General features: G+C 43.2%; 1 protein-coding gene across 2 annotated transcripts in view; it reads right to left on the minus strand.

The window, feature by feature from the left end:
• Nucleotides 1-18,084, minus strand: part of LOC137160848 (uncharacterized) — a 258,303-nt gene that overhangs the window by 101,855 nt on the left and 138,364 nt on the right. The window lies entirely within an intron of this gene.

An 18,084-nucleotide genomic window follows, 5' to 3' on the forward strand; every position in this document is an offset into this window, starting at 1 on the left:
CAACCAGAGGGAGCCCGGGAGCACTCAGCTCCCCACACTGCCCCTTAGGTCAGTGGAAGTGCTCCTGGTGAGAACGCTCTCCACTGACCCAAGGAGATCTGTGTGGCTTCAGCCACTGCATAATTATAGCAGTGGCTGTAAGTTGACATAACATATGTTAACTTATTTTTTTAGTGTAGACAACGTCTGAGTAACTAAGACCCTGATTTCTCAAAAAAAATTACTCCATAAGGGGTACCCTGCTACACGCACATGTAGCACCAATGACTTCCAAACCTCCTTTCTTGAGCAGGGCCTAATAATACAGGCGAATCAGTGAAATAGATGATAACGCAAAGTGCTGTGAAATGTACAAGGTAAGAAAAAAGAAAAAAAATATGCAAAAAGCCACTTGAGTTCCTTTCAGTTGTAGCAATCTTAGGTATTACTTGTAAAAATAATACTTAAAAGACTACCAAACAAGAGTATGATTCTAAATTTGATGCTGTTCCTTTAGCACGAAGTTATAGCTAAAATTAGAACCTGAAGCAAATAATTGAAGAAAATATATTATAAGAAATACATTTCACATTTATTAATATAATAATAAGCATATATTCTTCAGGAGGGTAAGCCTGAACAACATTTGCATTTCAAAGGCAATGTAATTCAAGAAAATTTTGATTATGAACAAAGCTCTGTTACCTTTTGGTTGGCCTTTTCTTTTTTTTAGAAGAAAGAAATCTTTGAAAAAACAAAATTATTTTACTACAAGTGTTTCCTAGAGTATTATTTCTGTTAAATCCAATATTAAATTTAGATGATGCTTTGTGAATACCTACAGTAATTAATATTAAACTTTACCACATTAAGCTATGCATTAAAACCTTAAACTTGATCTTTTTAGGATGCAGTTGATTTTAGTAAAAATAGTACTTAGCACTTATTAGCTACAGTAATTAATCTTCAACAGTTCTGTGAAATAGGCAAGTAAGCATTCATTTTGCAGACAAGGAAACTCACAGTAGACCGAGGGGTTATATACACTGCCTATTCTAACTAGAAAGAAGAATCTCTTATTTAGATCTGGAGTTGTCTGAGGAGATTGTCAACACATATCCACACTCTTGGGATGTTCCTGTATGTTCTGTACCAAATATGAAATGCTCTAGAAACACAGACCATTACCATCTGCGAACTTAGTCTAAAATGAAGGAACACTCCAGAGAAGATTATATAACAAGAGACGTGGCTACCAACATGCCCTCAGTCCCTTATATTCCCTCAGAATTCAATATATACTCTGAAGGAGTGGTAATAGAGCTCATGAGTCTGTACTGACAATCTAAAAATGCCTGGTCCAGTTCAGGGCTTTCAACAGAATTTGGAACATTTTCCTTTTTGACTTTCCTAGTCATACTGTAGGTCATGGGTAGTGAAGGAAATGCCTCAAGACAATGTTTGATTCAATTCAGTAAGAAGACATCGGTTAGGGAACAAGAATCTGACCTCCTCTGAAGCAAAATGAAAGGCACTTGGTGTTCCCGTGGGTAGCAACGAGATTTACTTGCCCACCTGCAAAAGAGTGACTTGACTACTAAGTCTTTCGGTGTCCACTTGTGTTCAGTGTTGCTCTTCCTGCTTCCTTCATTCAGAAGTGCCATTCACTACCTGGAATCCATACTGCCACAGGAGTGATGAGTGGACAAATATGCAGCTTTTAAAGGCAGATGACCTCTTGGCATAGAATCTGAACTGATGATGATTTATATAATATATTGCCATGGTTCTGTGATAGGAAAGAAAGCTTTGAATGTGAGTTTGATAGCTCAGTTTCAGTTCATTTCTTCCTAACCTGATCTCCACCAATGTCCATAGCCCGGAAACAGTGAGAAGTTGAAGATGAGCATTCCAGTGTCTTGGAAGCATTGGTAACTATGAACATAGAGAGAAGAAGAGGTTATTCACTTTGAGATTTCTTTGAGATGTGTGTCTATATGGATGCTCTACTTCAGATGTACCCATGCCTATGTACCTCTGATTGGTGATTTTAAGTAGCAATGCTCATTTGGCCTGTACATATGCTCCAGGCATCCTTGTGCCCTGTACCAAGTATACATAGAGCTGTGTGGGAGAACCACCCTCAATTCCTTCTCTACTGTGAAGTCCCACACGATGAAACTCTGAAGCAGAGGGAAAGGAGGGCAAGTTATGTAGTACCTGTTGGGGGACACATCTCAAAGAACTCCAGTTATTGAAAAAGATGAGTATCCTCTCCTTTTTCTTTAAGTAGTGTCCGTATGGTGCTCCTGTTCAGATGACCCCCAACCAGGATCCTTGGAAGGAGGAGGAAGCATCAGAGTCAGATTTAACACTGAAGACAAGACTATATTGCCAATAGCAGCATCTGATCTGGAAGCATGAACCAAGTCTTTGGAGAAAGCATATACTGAGATCCAAGTTCCAGGTTTACAAATCTCAGCACCTGGAACATCTTTCAGTAGTGCCATAGACAGAGACTGGGATCTTGTAGGATGGACTAATACCCTAGAAGGATGCTGAATGTTGGTAGTCTCTTAATACAGGATAATACATCCAGAGATCTGCACTGAGATTCTTTGAATGGAAATTGTGGATCCTTTGGATCTGTCCACAAATGAAAAAAACAGTCTGAGAGACTTAAATGGTTTGATTCTCTCTAGATAGAAAGCTATTGCCATTCTGTCATCCAAGGTAGGGCAGGGGCAACTTCCTCCCTCGTCCATTGTGACTTCATGAAAAAAGAGAAGGAACATCAATAATTCTTGTCAATATGGAATTTAAAATATACTTCAGGTAAAATCTTAGGATGTGGTCACAATGAAACTTTTTCTCCGAAGAATACTCTAAGGGAGGTTCTGCCATTAAAGCCCCCAATTCTCCAATTCTTCGAATGGAATTACTGGCCACTAAGAAAGCTGTCTTCATAGACAGGTGAAGAATGGACCAGATAGCCAGTGATTCAAAAGGAGGTTTCATAAGGCAAGTAACGACCAAATTTAAATCCCACTCAGAGGTGGGTTCTCCAAACTGCAGAAAAAGATTAATCAATCCCTTGATGAATCTTGCGATCGTGAGGTGGGCAAACACTGAGAATCTCTCTACAGACAAATGAAAGGTTGTGACAGCTACCAAGTGAATGCTGATGGAACTCCTGGAATGACCTGATTTTTCATTTTAATGGGTAATCAAGAACCACGGAGAGGGAGGAGCAAATGTTCAAAAACAGTTGATGGACACACCTGTGGTGAAATTGCTTCCATTTTTTAAGGTAAGTATATCATATAGGTACTTTCCTGCTGTTTAATAATACCTGTTGTTCTTCTGCCAAACAGGAAGTCTCTAACCCTGAGAACGATCACGGAGCCAAGCCCTGAGTTGAAGAATGTTCAGATCGGGATGGAGAGTCTGAGCAGAATTCTGGGATAGCAGAGGAAGAATGGTTGAGAGGAGTAATGCCAGGAAAGAAGTAAATCAGGTAAGGGTACTGTACTTATCTTGGCCAGGTTGCTGCAATTAGAATGAGTCTGGCTTTGTCCTGCTTAATCTTATTCAGCACCTTCAAGAGGAAAGGTATGGTCTGATAGACAAAAAGGATGCATTGTGTCCAAAGAATAAGAAATGAGTCCCCTAAATACTGATGACCTTGTCCTCCTCCTTTAAGCAAAATTTCTTGCTCTTCATGTCTGCAGCAGTTGCAAAGGGGCCCACTTCTGGAACTTGGAACCCCCAAGTTAGAAATATGTATCTGAGAGTCCAAGGGTCAAGTTCCCACTTGTAATTTTGGGAGAAGTGCCTGATCCAATTGTTGGCCATGGTGCCTGGATGTGTCGAAGATAAGAGTCACAGATGAGGATGTAGCTGGCTATATACCAGTTCAATAGCTTTATTGCTTTGGCACACAGGGATGAGGATCTCACTACACCCTGGCAATTTATGTAAAATGTGCAGGCTACATTGTCATCATGATATTTATAGACTGGCCCTTGATGAATAGAAGAACATGTAGACAGGCATGTCTACTGCTGCTCTTAATTCCAGCAGGATGATGTGGAGATGAGCCTCTTGGGCAGACCATTTGTCCTAAACAATGTGTGTGTGTGTGCGCGCGTGCGCGCGCAGATGTACTCCCCACCACACATGGGGTGCATCTGAAGTTATGGTGACAGTCAGAGAAGGTTGGGTAAAAGGAACGCCTTCACATATTTTGGATGGGTCCTTCCACCAACTGACTGAGCCCAGCACCTACTTGTTTCAAGCCATCCCTGGAAGCAGCACATGTAACCTGCTATGTTGGGATACAAAGGTAAATGCCCCATGTGCCTTAGCAGCTGGAGACAGTTTGTATATGTCTGGAGAGTTATTTGAATCTTCAAAATTAGGTTTGTCAATGTTGTAAACCTGTCCAAAGGAAGGTAAGCCCTGGCTATTATGGAATCCAGAGAGGCCCCTATAAAGTCTATCTGTTGAAATGGGACTCAAGTGAACTTTTAGATAATGAGTTGAAGCCCTAACCTGTCAAGCAGAGACAAGGCAGTCTTTACTGCCGATTGAACTTCACTGGAGGACCAGCCTTTGACAAGCCAATTGTTGAGGTATGGAAAGATGATTATGCTCTGTCAACAGAATAGGCATTTACTACTGCTAGCATCTTTGAGAATGCCAGAGGAGAAGCTAGAAGGAAGTACTTGGTACTGAAAGTGACTCTGATCAACTATGAAGCAGAGAAACCTTTTGTGAGAGAGCTGAATTGTGACATGAAAGTACATGTCCTGAAGGTCAAGAACCAATCCCAGAAATCTAGCAATGGAATTATAGCTACAAGAGTCACCATCCAGAACTTTTGTGGATTCACAAAGATGTTTAGGAAACTGAGATCTAAAAATCAGTCTCTATTCCCTGTTCTTTTTTGGAACCAGAAAACACTTGCAATAGAAACTCTTCCCCCTGTTCTGCAGTGTAATTTTTCTATGGCCCCTGTGCTTAGCAGAGAGATGAATTCCTGTCTCAGCAAAAGTTCATGAGATGGGTCCCTGAAAAAAGACAGTAAAGGGCAGTGAGGTGGAGTAATGGAAGTAAAATGGATGTAGTTACCTAATGTTTTTACCTCCAAAACCCATTTATCAGACGTAATGTGTTCCCATGGAGGTCAAAAATGGGAAAGCTGATCTCAAAAGGGTGAGAGATGGGTAAGGTGGTGCAGTTGAAGATTCCTGAAGCGGGGATGTTCCAGGCCCTCAACCAATACATCAAAATTGCTGCTTAGTCAAAAATGCCATTTGGGTGATGGTAATGGCTGTGGCAAGTTTCTTCTTTTGGTACCTTGGCCTCTTTCTAGATGGTTGTGTAGCTCTATGATACTACTCATGCAGAAGCTGTCAAGTGTAAGATATATAAAAATGTATGTTGCAACTCTTGGATCTTCTCTAAAGGAATTTAAAGCAATTCAACGATAAGCTTCATCAGTTCCTGAAACTGCTTGAAGGAATCTGCCGAAGCAGGTTGTGGAGGCATTACAGCTTCATCTGGTGATGACTATGAGATTCATTTGAAATGTCACCTCCTTTTCATTCTGGCCTCTTCCTCCTCAAAAGTTTCCTCCTGATGCTGAGGCTGTTGAGGAAATAATGATGGAACAGGTGAATGTCTTTCTGTATGCTCCCTCTGGGAGTAGCTAGGAACTCTCAAAAACTGCTGGTGACAGACAGCCCATGGGTCCCAATATGGCCACTGAGTGTGACCACATGGTTGAGGAGGGAACATGCAGCATTGCTCAAACCAATGACAGGGGGCACAAGATTATTTCTCCCTTGGAAATTCCCTCTCAGTGTAGGTGACTGGGGAGATGTCTCTTCTGTGGTACATAGGAGATCCCTGGACAGAGATCTGAGAATCATAGGAATCATCCTCACCATAGTCCAAAGGTGGGATGGACAGTGAAGGTGAAGATGGTTACCTATCTGATGTGGTAGGTACCAGGGAGATGGGCATTACCAGAGAAAGATGAGATCTCAATGACTCAGCAGAGCTCAGTACCAACAAACATTCGGTACCCATTAGCAATGGGGACTCTAGCTTGTCTGAAGCAAACGGGTCTTTGGAGTATCTGAACTCTGGTGGTACTGAATGTACCTAAGCTGAAGCTGAATGCTCTGCAATCAACACTTGTATTGAGGGTGCAAACTGTTTCAGTAGAGTCTGTCTGAAAGATGGAGCTGATAACGAGGACACGGATGCTTCAGTGGAATATCTGGTGGACAGTGTCAGTACTGAAAATATTGACTGCTTCTGGTGAACCAGTATCGTGGTCTGGGATGCTGGTTCAGTTACTGAGGGTAACCTGGAGGAGTCCATGGATGGTACCAGTTTCTTTGCTGCAGGGTGCTTAGAATCTCTGCTGGACCAATAATATTTTATTGGAACCAAGGATGGTTTAGGTACTGACGTATACTTGATACCATGGCTCCTGGAAGAACTGGAAGTTCTGTTCTGTGGCCCTTGAGCCTACCTTAAAACATGTTGTTTGTCATTATAGAAAGGTCCCGAGCCAGCCATGGAATTCCTACCTCACTTTTGATGATAGGATCTAGATTTCTGTCTGCCAAAACAACATGATTTCAAAGACGTCATTCTCTGTTGGTCTGGCATTAGAGAAAATTGTTGTGACCTAGAAGAGCTTTGTTTTCAAAAGATGACTGATAAATGCCAAAAGACATTATGTATGCAGTGTAGGTATGCCAGACCTGAAGAAGAGCTCTGTGTAGCTTGAAAGCTTGTCTCTCTCACCAATGGAAGTTGGTCCAGTAAAAGATATTACCTCACTCACTTTGTCTTTCTAAAAGACATTATTGTGATTATAGAATTTCTCCTTCTCTAGCATGTCATCAGTGTGAGAACTGAACTGGGCCTTCAAAGGGGAGTTTTTCCACCTTTCTGTGTATCTGGGGAAAGACTAAAGCACTTCAACCAAACTGCTCATCTATTGGCAATAGCTAGGGCTACAGACAAAGCAGTTGAGTCTGAAGCATGATAGAGAGATTTTTGAGAATGATTTGCCACTTCCTTTTACTTTCTATCACTCTCTCTTGCCCCCTCTTGTGTTTCTCAGAAGAATGAGATAACTAGGGATTGATTCCCCCCCCACCCCTCCCCAAGTATAGAAGTCACACCAAACCAAGAGAACAGGACATTTTGCCACTCCTGTCTAACAGATGCAGATGACAATTATTTATGACCAAGAAGATCCATCTTTCTGGTATCCTTAACAGTTGCAAGGGAAGACTATAATATGTGCCTTGTTTTGCATTCTTGTTTGCTGCAAAAGATGGGTGTGGGTAGTGAAAAGTAATCAAAGCTTTGAATGAGGACCTGATACAATTGGTCGGTCTGCTCAAAAGTTGATGGAATACATGGAGGTATCAACTATAAATCCATAAAATCTTAGGTGTAAGGTATTGGGGTGACTGGCTAGGGACTTTTAATGTGACTCCCTGTCTGAGACAGAGAGAAGTGCAGTCTCCCATTCCCATTTAATTTCTCTCACAACCAGCTTAAAATATTAGAGATCAATACTTGAACTGAGAGGGGGAGGTTGAGAGTGATGGTGCCATCTCCTCTTTCTCCTCTCTTACGAATGAGAAAATGGCATGGAACAGAGTCCAATCCCCATCTGTGCCCTAACAGACTATAAATACCCTCCTCGGCACACTGGATTATTGTTTGGCACTGGACTTTAAGGCATCCTGAGTTTGGAAATTCAAAGAAGTACCCAGAACCAGTTCCAATTCAAGAGTTCCTGGCTTCCAGTCCACTGCATCATACCCATTTCTCAACACAGTTCATTATTTTAAAATGATCTGTTATTCCTGTTTCAGACTCAGAATATGTAAATGGGCTTACTGCCATTCTGTTTTTGATACTTGTGTATGCTATACTAGATTGCCTTAGCTCTATATTACATTTGCATTCTGCATACTCCTTCTAGTCAAATAATAGATTAAATAGCATATAATTTGGGTGCAAATCAGCAAAATGTTTATCATACTCTAAACATTGGCTTCTCCACATTAGCACTGTTGTTAGACTTTGAAAAGATTAACTACACAAGTGAAATACACTCATTAGCCTTAAAATGATCATAACAGACGGATACCATATCTTTAAATTGCTTTTCAAAGCTTGGTTTCTATTTTTATAATCAATTTTCTAACTAAACTACATATGTCATTAAGAAAACAAATCATTTAAGTCATACACATATTTCTGTCTCCTTCTGACAGACATTGATTGAGAAAGGAATGACTCGTTTCCACCTCCAGTAAACAGCTGGTATCCTTAGATAAGAACATCTCTGCACATGACCAAGCTTTCAATATTGTGAAAAAATGATGCAGTAAGACAAGACAACAAAAACACCAACTGCTTAGATGAGACAAGGTAATTTATAACCACCATCCATAACATAACTTAATTATCACATTACTTATTGTACTCTTTCATTAAATTGCAATCATTACCTCCTTTGGCATTGGTGCATTCATTGCTGGCGAAACAGGAAAGAGCTGACTTTTTGTATGAGAGGATTAAAGCAGAACAGTTGAAGGGTAAAGTTATGACATAATTAAACCTTAATACATGATAATTCATACTTTGTGACACATTTGCATGATTGGGTGAGCTGAAGAGTCTGAAACAAAGCTCAGTGCCCCCAACCATATAAGTACATTTCAATAGGGGGCTTGCATGTCCTATTTTGATTTTAATGCCAATACTGTACAAGCAATTCAAATATAGTATACTACTTAAAAACCCATTAACATTTAAATACATTCCTTTAATCAACAAATATCTTACTTCTTACATCAAAATAGATAAATACATTTGACAAAGGCAAATACATATTCATATTCAAATACAACTGGGGATACTGATTGTCCAAAGGCATATTCGAATCGACGGATGGGACCTTTGTGATGCCCTATGATCTAACTTCCAATGGGTCACAGCTAGAATCCAAATCACTGAAAAACAAAAGTTCCCATAGCCATGATATCAAACTGAATGCTAATTGGTGGTGGTCGAGTGAGAGATAAAACCAGATGCAGCTTTAGGGTGAACGGTGAAGAAAAGAATCTGGCAAAGCAAAAGAAGGAAGAGCTGGAAGAGGACAAGTGACAGATTTAAATGGTCTCCTTTCTCCAAGGTGCCAAACTGCACTTTTGGGCTTCAGCTTGAAGAACTGCCATTTCTGTCTCATTTTTTGTTGTAAACCCTAAATTGGAAACTGTTCAATATGCCAAACCTAGGGCTAGATTATAACAATCTTTCCTGAGCAAGGGGCAGTGGGTAACTGTGCCACCAGTGAAGCAGAATCCTCATTCCCTCTCTGGTTCCTCTTTTGCAGCAGGGGGGCAGTAGTCTATACCAGTAACAGATTACTCCCTCCTTTGTGCTGGCTCAGCTTCACTAGGAAGGGTCAAGACTTCACAATTCCATATTTGTTCTTCCCACCTCTGCAGAATGGGAAATAGCAACTCTGCCATCCTCTCCCAGATGGTGACCCCTGTATTCCCCTGTGAAATGCACCCCATATTTACACCCTACACACCATTGTAATAATATTGGTACAAAATATGCCTTGTGAGGTATCAACTGAAAACTAATAATTTGCTGGTCAATAATATCATAGTGAAATGTATGTAGCTACATTATATGTAAAGTTAGGACATAAGCTGAAATCATGACTGAAGCGTGTTTCCCAGACAAGTCAGAGGAGTGGGGTAAACCAGTTTCTCAAAGACAAAGGACAAGCTGATGCCTGAAGCCAGGTGTCATCAAAGTTGATTGGAAATTACCTTTCAAGAGGCCATTCTTTGGCAAGGAAGGGGGGACAGGAACAAATAGATCTTCATCTTAGCAAACAACAGCTTGGAACCTCTTTCACCATTAGACTCCTTGCCTCCATCCTCAGAGCAGAAGTCAATTAACCCTCAGGAAAATGTATTTCAACAGGTAACTGAACTATAAAAGTGAGGGGCAAACACCCCCAAGTTATTGCTTCCTATTCATCTCTGAGCTCTTTCACCTGAGATGACAAAAGAAACTAGCCCATTTGACTTTGAGAGAGATCTTGACCTGAAATTTGGTCAGTCCTATTCTGGGAGCATGTGGTAAGAATTTTATTTTGAACCAAGACTAGTTTGTTAAGTTTTAGCATTAGAAAGTATTTTATCTTTATATCTCTTATAACCATTTATGACTTTAAAGTCTTATACTTGTACTCACTTAAATCCTCTCTCTTTGTAGTTAAAAAATGTGTTTTATTATTTATTTAAAACTAATCCAGTGTTGTCTTTAAAGTGTACTGTGTGAGTAACTCAATTTATGGTAGCAAATTGTTGTAAATCACCTTAGAGGGGCAACGGACCTAATATATCTGGACCATCCAGGAGAAAGCTGGAAAATGTAAAACACATTTTTGGGGAAACTCTGGAACTGGGAGTGGGTTGGGGTCACCCTGCAAGTGGTAAACATGGATGGTGAAGCCAGAGTGTGACTGATGTGTTGCTGTCAGGCAGCAGCTATACACAGACAATCGGGGTGTGACCTGCATGCTGTTTGATTGTTTGTGAGTGGCCCAGGTGGGGATTACAGCAGCAAAGCATTGTGAGGCACCCAATTTGCACAGAAGGGCTGACCCAGACTCTCACTGGTCTGGACTGCACCCCAAAATGTCATACTAATGGTGCAGGTAGCAAACACAGGGGAAAGGAGGTGTCAGATTTCCCCTTATTCTACTGCACATTGTTGTATGAGCTGGTGATGATCTGGCCCTTAACATGCATAATAAGAAGCCAATTGAAAGAGACTGTGGAGTCATAAACTGCTGCTGAAAATGCAATCGAGTTAAGGGGAAAAAGAGGAAGGACAAAAAATCTAATAAAATGTATCAAACTGTTTTTAAAATGTAGAAGAAAAATCCACATGTGCATTCCAAACTCCAGGGAAGGGTGTTTTGAAACATTCCCTTACGCATTACACCTACCCATCTAAATAAATTTTTTTTTAAAAAGAGAAAGCATGCATTGTGTAACTGCCATACACCAAAAACTATTCAAAGATTTTAGCTGTTTTATTTTTTAGAGAAATTTAAAATGATTGAGCTACATACACCAAGAGCTTTATATTTTTAGTGAGTGTTCTAAATGCATTTATAATTTTAATTTTAATGTAGAAATTAAAGAACTGCAGTTTGTGTGTGTGTGTTCATGTGTTATAATTATGGTCAAATTTCATGATGGTTGTTCAGGAAGGTGGAGATATGTGGGCAGTGGGTAGTGGAAGGGAGGTAGTGGAGGTTGAGAAGCAGATCTGATGAGTGGAGTGTGGATAGGGTGATTAATTACTTAACTGCTTATTTCTTTGCTCTTTATGCTTTGCGTTGGAGAGATCTGCAGTCCAGCTCATTTAACTCAAAATTGATGGGTTTTTTAGTGTGTTATGGAATATTCAGTAACACACTAAAATTTAGTTTGAGGTTATTGCTCCATACTGAACATTCAGAAGTCAGGGTGTGAAACATGAATCTCATATTAATTTAACTTGTTAGGTTGCACATCCTATACTTGAATTATTATTATTATTATTTAGATTGTGATAGTGCCCAAAATGCACTAGGAACTTTGCAAGCATATAGAAAGACATAGACATAGAGCCCAACAAAAGATAACATAATAGGCCTTTTTAAAAAATAACAAAAGAAACAGAAAATAATATAAGAGGCTGAATTAAAGTTACTGTGAGAACCTTAATGTTTTCACTTCCCAACTTCTGAGTGACAGGAAAATGTACTTTTTATTAAAAAAAAAACCAATCCAAAAGATATGAACCACACCAATTTTTCATTTTCTTTTCTGTGATGTAAACAACCATTAACTTCACACTGGGTTGACAATACGTAACTTCAGACCTCAGCAACATTTAAATCCAGCTCCTTTCCTGGTTTTTCTTATCTTTTTTTAAAAAAATCAAAATCAAAAGATGAATGGCAACCCATGGGAAGTCATCACCCTCCTGAATATTTTAATAAAAGGAGAAAGCCAAAACTCACATTGTTGCAAATGGAACACATTCCTATTGGTATAATGATCTAGTACACTTATTGATCTAAACTCCAGGTTACAAGAGGTTACTAAAAAATTTGCAGTGGTGACTTAAGAATTGCATGTGTTGTAATTATATATGCTACACTGGAGCTTTGCTGAGGCACCTTGGGAAATCCTCCAGTATCCATCCAGCTATTCTGGGGTTCAACAACAATTTATCAGCAGGCAATAGATAAAACTGTCAAAAGCCAATCTACCTAACTAGGTATTTATACCACATTCATCATAATAGTATCTGAGTGCATCACAATTACTGTTAAACGTTGACTGATTATCACTAATCACACCAAATGATAGGGAACCATTCAGGTTTATGTTACATTTTGTACGATTCTTTATTAATAACAATTGTTATTGCAGGAAATCTGAGGCACAGGGATGGATTTTATTATGTAAAAATAGGTAATGAATATTGAGCCTGCCATTTAAAAGTCAATGTATACCAAATTGTTGTATTAAAGACACCGCAGAATTTCCCTATACTCAAAAGAGGAAATAACTACCATATCTCAGATTTCATGGCTTGAGTAACTGTTTACTTTTTAAAGCTTCCCATTAAGCAGAGAAAGTGTTTGTCCCATTTAAATAGAGAGGAAAAATGTATTAGCTTATGTCTTCTCTCTCCCTGAGTCCATCTTTGTCAAAAACAAGCAGAAAAGGAAAACAGAGAAAAGCTACAGCTCCTAAGGTACATGAAGATAAAAAATATCCTTGGTTTAGGCTGTTGTATATATTACACTAAAGCATTAACGAGACTAAACAAGAATAATACAAACGCTGTAAATGCTACAGCTAAAATAATGGGATAAGAATCACATTATTTTGGCATAAGAAGTCTCTCTGCCACATAACTGGAGAAGTGAAAAATATCTTCTTTTCTTCTTATCATTTTATTCCAGAAATGTTGTTGCCCTGGCCCCATTAAGGGAGCATGGATATTTCATGTGTTTCATTGTTATTACAGAGAGATGGAGTGGTGGAATGCTTTATATATATATATATAAATAACCTCAGTGGGGATTGAAGTCTGTCATTTCAATATTTTGCCTCAGCAAAGCATTCAAAAGCTACCCAAATAGTTGGTATGCTCAGTGTACTTTTCACTGCACCCATGGTTAGGCGTATCCTCATGAAGTATGACTACTGTACGTTTATCCATTCAGAGAGCAGAATTTCCTGATCTCAGGTCATAACACCATTTACATTATATGTCAAGCAATCCTTTGAGAATCAATCAGGCTTTAAATAAAACACAGTGTTGCTGTCCAAAAAAATCAAACCTAACAGATTGTATGTAGGAACAAAATTTCGAACCTCCTGTTGTTTTCTGTAGGCTACAAGCACAAACATTTTAACAATTTACTATGAATTCCTTTTAGCAAACTGAGTTTTTAGCCACTGGTAAAACAAAATTCAGTTAGAAAACAAGGTTACTTACCAGTAACTGCTGTTCTTCAAGATGTGTTGCTCATGTCCATTCCACTAAAGGTAGATGCACGCCTCCGTGCACGGTTACCTGGAACTTTTTTCCCCTTAGCAGATCCCATAGGGCTGGCTCTGGCGCCCCCTGAAGCTCCACGCACATGCCACGGTATATGAGGCACTGCCATCCCTACGCCCCCTCAGTCCCTTCTTTCTGCCAACTCCAGCAGCGAGGATGGGGGATGGGTTGTGGAATGGACATGAGCAACACATCTCAAAGAACATCAGTTACTGGTAAGTAACCTTGTTTTCTTCTTCGAGTGCTTGCTCATGTCTATTCCACTATAGGTGACTAACAAGTAATACCTTTGGAGGTGGGTCGGAATAACCGGTGAGCTGCCCTCAGCACAGCTCTGCCGAATCCCGTGTCCTCTCTCGCCTGCTGGACGATGGCACAGTGGGACGTGCACGTATGCACCGATGACCAGGTGGTGGCTTTGCAGATGTCCTGCAGGGGCACTCTCTCCAGGAAGGCTGTAGATGAGGCTTGAGCTCTGGTTGAGTGCTCTGTGATGGTTCCCGGAAGCGGCACCCTCGCCTGCTCGTAGCAGAACTTGATGCATGATGTAATCCAGAGGAGATGCGCTGGGTGGAGACAAGTGATCTTTCATCCAGTCAGCCACTGTGACAAAGAGCTGCATCGATTTCCGGAATGGCTTTGTACGCTCAATTTGAAGGCCAGGGCTTGTCACACGTCCAGCGAATGCCATCTCCTCTCCTCCTCCTAACCGTGAGATCTGGGAAAAACACGGGGAGAAAAATATCCTTGTTACAATGAAATTGGGAAACCACCTTGGGAAGGAAGGCTGGATGCGGCCTCAACTGTACCTTATCCTCATAGAATACTGTATAAGGGGGCTCCAAGGTCAAGGGCCTAATCTCGAAGACCCTCCTAGCTACGGTAATGGCCACCAGGAAGGCTACCTTCCATGAAAGCATGAGCAGAAGGCATGAAACCATGGGTTCAAAGGGGGACCTCATGAATCTTGAGAGGACAAGGTTGAGATTCCAGGGAGGCGCCGGATCACGGACCTGTGGATAAAGCCTCTCCACCCCCTTGAGGAACCTGACCGACATGGGATGAGAGAACAGCAATCTCCCCTCTAGCGGCTGATGGAAGGCCGAAATGGCCGCCAGGTAAACCTTCAGCGAGGCCAGCGCCAGACCCTGGTGCTTTTGCTGGAGCAGGTACTCCAGGATCACCTGTATAGGTGACAGGCTAGGCGGAATACCCTGAGACTCTACCCAACAAGTAAACTGTCTCCACTTAGCCCAATACACGACCTGTGTAGAAGGCTTCCTGCTGCCGAGCAGGACTTGTTGGATCTGCACTGAGCAGGCTCTCTCTCCCTCCATCAGCCACAGAGCCTTCAGGCCATGAGGTGCAGGAAGTCTAGGTCCGGGTGTAACAGGTGACCATGGTCCTGGGATAGAAGGTCGTGCCGCCTCGGGAGCTCAAGGGGTGGGGTGATCAAAAGATCCAGCAGCATGCTGAACCAGTGCTGTCTCAGCCAGACTGGAGTGATGAGTATAACGTTTGCCCTATCCCTTTTTATTTTCAGCAGGATCTTGAGCAGGAGCGGAATGGGCGGGAACGCGTACATGAGAGGGTCCCCATCAAGTCGATGAGGAATGTGTCGGAAATCAACCCGATCTCGTGACTCCAGAGCAAGCAGAACCTCGGACACTTCATGTTCCAGGCCAATGTGAACAGTTCCAGTTGGGGAATTACTCACTTCCGGAAGATCATAGCCGCCACCTCTGGGTGTAGCGACCAGTTGTGGCAGGGTAAAAGCGACCTGCTGAGGCGAGCCGCCTCATCGTTCCTCACTCCCAGGAGGTGAGAGGCAATCAGGTGGAAATCGTGCCTCACGGCAAGGTCCCACAGATGGATAGCTTCCTCACAGAGGGCTGAGGAGCACCACCCCAGCCACCTGTTTATGTAAAACATGGCTGCTGTGTTGTCCGTCAGCACCTGCACCACCCTGCCTGTCAGAAATTAGAGGAACACCATGCACGCTAGGCGAATGGCCCTCAGCTCCTTCACATTGATGTGCAGGCACTTCTCCTCCCCAGACCAGAGCCCCTGAGTGCCTAGGTTGGCGCTGATGTGGGCTCCCCACATCCGAAGTGTCAGAAATTAGGGTGACCGACAGGACCAGCTCCCTGAACGGAACGCCCTTCATCACTGCCATGGGAGTCCGCCACCAGTTTATGGAGCCTAAGACGGGCAGGGGAACTGTGACCACCCGGTCCAATGGGTGTCTGCTCGGAACATATACCAAGGCCAACCATGCCTGAAATGGACTGAGCCACAGGCGAGCTAGCCTCACTACGTTTGTGCAGGCCGCCATGTGGCCTAACAGCTGTAGGCAGTGCCTGGCTGTTGTCATGGGGCATCGGTGTAGCTGAGAGATGATAGAGACCATCGCCTCGAAACGTGACTAAGGCAGGAAGGCTGTGGCCTGGGAAGTGTCCAGGGTGGCCCCAATGAATTCTATGCGTTGCACTGGGGTCAATGTGGACTTCTGTTCATTTATGAGTAGCCCCAACCTGCGGCACAGAGAGCAAGTGAGGGACACACTGTCCTGCACTTGGGACCTAGACCTGCCTCTGATTAACCAATCGTCCAGGTAAGGAAAAATTTGCACACATTTTCGTCTCAGGTGGGCAGTAAACACCCTTTGTAAACACCCTGGGAGCCGAAGATAGGCCAAAGGGCAGGGATGTAAACTGGTAGTGGGAGCCAGCCCCCGTGAAGTGAAGAAAGCACCTGTGGCTGGGGAGGATAGACACGTGAAAGTATGCATCCTTGAGATCAAGGGCAGCATACCAGTCTCCTGGATTCAGGGAAGGGATAATGGAAGCTAGGGAGACCATGCGAAATCTGAGCCATTTGACATATTTGTTTGGACGACGCAGGTCTAATATGAGTCTCAGACCTCCCCTTTGCCTTGGGGATGAGGAAGTACTCGAATAGAACCCGTTCCCCTTTTTGCCTTGAGGGACCATTTCCACCGCTCCCAGACTGAGGAGGGTATCCACCTCCTGTAAGAGGAGTTGCTCGTGAGAGGGGTCCCTGAAGAAGGACGGAGGGGGAGGGTTGTTGGGGGGGTAGATGTAAACTTCAGGACATAGCCACCCGTGACTATCTCAAGGACCCAACAGTCAAAAGTGATTTTTGCCCATTCAGGGTAGAAGGGCCTTAACCTGTTTAGGAAGGGGCGGGATGGATCCAGGAGAGCAGTCGAGGTACCACCCTCAGGCGTACCATCATAATTGTCTTCTTTGATCGCCCAACCCTCCTGGGGGGCCCTTGCTGGGGAGCTGAGGATGATCTAGGGGACCTATAGAGTTGGAAAGGCCTGGGCTTTGGCCTTGGTTGCTGCTGCTGTGCCTGGGGCTGTGACTGATGCCCGGAAAACTGGGGTGTGTACAGGCCCAGGGAGCGAAGCATAGCCCTGGAGTCCTTCAGACCGTGCAACTTTGCATCGGTCTGGTCTGAGAATAGGGCCGACCCATCAAAGGGGAGGTCCTGGATAGACTGCTGCACCTCCTGGGACAGGCCCGAGGACTACAGCCACGAGCACCTTCTCATACAGATGGCGGAGGCTATGGCCCTGCCCGCCAAGCCAGCAGCGTCACAGGATGTCTGGAGCGCTGCCCTAGCTATCGCGGTTCCCTCGTCCATGATAGTATTAAAGTCTGCAACTTGGTCCTGGGGCAGGGCCTTGGCGAACCGCCTGAGGGAGTTCCACAGGTTGAAATTATATCTGCCCAGGAGGGCCTGATGGTTGGCAATCCTAAACTGAAGGCTTGCTGTGGAATAAATCTTTCCCCCAAACAAGTCCAGCTTCTTATTGTCTTTGTTCTTGGGAGTGGACCCTGGCTGACCTTGCTTGTCTCGCTGGTTAGCCGAATCTACCACCAGGGTTCCCGGGGCGGGGTGAGTGAATAAATACTCAAACCCCTCGGCTGGTACATAATATTTCTTCTTGGCCACCTTTGACATAGGGGTGACCGAGGAAGGGGTTTGCCACAGGACCTTCACAATCTTAAGGACCCCTTCATGGACTGGGAGGGCCACTTGTGCTGGCGCAGCCACCGCCAGCACATTAAAGAGTCTATCTGCGGCCTCTTTTAGCTCCTCCACCTCCAGTACCAGGTTGGAGGCCACCCTCTTGAGCATCTCCTGGTGCACCCTGAAATCTTCCAGTGGTGCAGAGTGATCCCGGGAGACTGCCTCATGAGGTGAGGAGGAGGAGGATTGCAGATGTGCAGCCTGCAGGTGTGCCCCCTCCTGGTGAAGGGTTGTATCTGCTGAGGTTCCCTCCAGGGAATCCTCATCCGAGGATTGGTGTTGATGGGTCTTGTCCTGTGCTGGGGGCAAGGATTGCACCCCCAACGATTTAAATGGATT

Source organism: Emydura macquarii, unplaced genomic scaffold (genome assembly GCF_026122565.2).
Source record: "Emydura macquarii macquarii isolate MOO-44397 ecotype Brisbane River unplaced genomic scaffold, CSIRO-AGI_Emac_v2 contig_2205, whole genome shotgun sequence".
In the NCBI taxonomy this organism is placed as follows: Eukaryota; Metazoa; Chordata; order Testudines; family Chelidae; genus Emydura; species Emydura macquarii.